The following is a 2,500-nucleotide window of genomic DNA, read 5'->3' on the forward strand; positions in this document are numbered from 1 at the left end:
GCTTCTGCCATTTATAAACCGCTTTTAAACCTTTAAACCTTTAAACACAGTTATTTATAGGCCCCTAAGTGGTAACATAAGGGTGCCAATTGAATGTGTACATTTAACGGCTTTTGTCAATAAGGGTGGCATTGACATAAAAATTGACATAACTGTATTATTATTATTATTAAATGCTAAGCTACAGCCCTAGTTGGAAAAGCAGGATGCTATAAGCCCAGAGGCCCCAACAGGGAAAATAGCCCAGTGAGGAAAGGAAACAAGGAAAAATAAAACATTCCAAGAACAGCAACAAAATTAAAATAAATATTTCCTATATAAACTATAAAAACTTTAACAAAACAAGAGGAAGAGAAACTAGATAGAACAGTGAGCCCGAGTGTACCCTCAAGCAAGAGAACTCTAACCCAAGACAGTGGAAGACCATGGTACAGAGGCTATAGCACTACCCAAAACTAGAGAACAATGGTTTAATTTTGGAGTGTCCTTCTCGTAGAAGAGCTGCTTACCATAGCTCAAGAGTCTCTTCTACCCTTACCAAGAGGAAAATAGCCACTGAACAATTAGATTGCCGTAGTTAACCCTTTGGGTAAAGAAGAATTGTTAGGTAATCTCAGTGTTTTCAGGTGTATGAGGACAGAGGAGAATCTGTAAAGAATAGGCCAGACTATTCGGTGTCTGTGTAGCAAAGAGAAGGAACCGTAACCAAAGAGAAGAATCCAATGTAGTACTGTCTGGCCAGTCAAAGGACCCCCTAGCTCTCTAGCGGTAGTGTCTCAACGGGCGGCTGGTGCCCTGGTCAACCTACTGTGAAAATACAGTTGAAATTAGGGCGTGTTACATTCAAACGGCTTTTACGTGTTAGTAGATTAGTTTCAGATGGAGGTAACTGTGTCCCCTACGCAGAAAAAAAACGGAAAGAGGCCCTCCTTCATTACAGTACCTTCGCCAACTTACTTGCGAAGGTTGATTTGATAGGCATTGATTTGTTGGTATGTCTGTCTGTGTGTTTATGATTCGCATAACTCGAAAACTATTTGACCGAATCTCATGAAATTTATTGGGATGATTGGCCATGATCCAAGGACAATTTCATTAGATTTTGGGAGTGATTGGGTCAAACGTCAAGGCCAATCACGAAAAGGTCAAATTTCTTTTTCAGATTTTCATAAAACTAGTGCCAAAATGTGCGTAATTCAATTGCCGATCTTTTTGTATACACTATGTATAGGAAAAGGTTTGTGCTCAATGCCATTCGCTTTATTATTCATAATATTCCCTTTGATCTATCTCATCCCCAAACAGCCACACTGGTCTTTACAGACCCTTTACTAAAAGAGATTCCAATTCCTTTAGTACTTCTTTTCTTACATTGACATCCAATAAGGTATATAGTGAGTAATCCTGCGTGTCTGTCACAGAACTTTATGCATAACTAGTGTACGCAACCCGTCAAAAATGACGGCAAAATATTTAGATAGGCATGTGCGCGCGCACACAAACACAGACACACATTCAACCTATCTCACCCCTTTCCCCTTTCCTATCGACAACACGTTAGTTTGGCAAATTTGTGAGAAATTGTTGTTTTTCGAGTGGTTGCCCTTCAGCGTGACATGAATATATATATATATATATATATAATATATATATATATATATATATAATATATATATATATACTGTATATATATATATATATATATACAGTATATATATATATATATATATACAGTATATATATATATATATACTGTATATATATATATACTGTATATATATATATATATACTGTATATATATATATATATACAGTATATATATATATATATATATACTGTATATATATATATATATAGTACTCTTATTATATCGGGTATTTGGCACTATTTCTGTTCTTCTGGATTTGAGGTCAGGACACAAGCTTCCCAATCAAGATGACTAGAATTCAATTTCTACTATCAGCAGATGCGGCTGAAGTCTATTTTGAAAACAATTACCTCAGTATCTGTTAACTTAAGCGGTATATTGTATACCCTTAAGTGAGACACTTGTGGTAGGAGAAAGCATGGGCTCTCAGCATGACACCCTGGATTCTCTCTACCCTTTACTCCATTCGTTCACCTGTCCTACTTTTGCTAACAGATCCAGACTCATAATATCTAATGCAAGATTAAGTAATGACTGACTATTTTGCAAGACAGGGTCTTGGGAACGGCTACACCGTTAAAAAAACCGTAATTTTAATCAGATATTCTGCGTAAAAATGTACTGTTCTCAGCCGTATTTCAGTCAAATACAGGCGACTGTAATTTTAACTTACTTTATCATCATCTTTTACTGGTTGGTGACCGTAATATCACTCCTTTACGTCAACATATCCGTTTTTAAAACGGTAAATATTCCTGGAATAAATGTTGCCAGGCATTAACCGTTTTTTTAATGAAAATTTTTCGCAGTGTATCCCACTTGCATGACCCTTATCCATCGCAAAAGCACCT

General features: G+C 36.2%; 1 long non-coding RNA gene and 1 pseudogene across 1 annotated transcript in view; one reads left to right on the top strand and one right to left on the bottom strand.

Moving 5' to 3' along the window:
- LOC137628465 (uncharacterized) overlaps positions 1 to 2,500 on the bottom strand; it is a 186,882-nt gene that overhangs the window by 168,516 nt on the left and 15,866 nt on the right. The window lies entirely within an intron of this gene.
- Positions 1 to 2,500, top strand: part of LOC137628260 (uncharacterized) — a 97,216-nt pseudogene that overhangs the window by 94,317 nt on the left and 399 nt on the right.

The sequence above is a fragment of the Palaemon carinicauda genome, chromosome 36, assembly GCF_036898095.1.
Source record: "Palaemon carinicauda isolate YSFRI2023 chromosome 36, ASM3689809v2, whole genome shotgun sequence".
In the NCBI taxonomy this organism is placed as follows: Eukaryota; Metazoa; Arthropoda; class Malacostraca; order Decapoda; family Palaemonidae; genus Palaemon; species Palaemon carinicauda.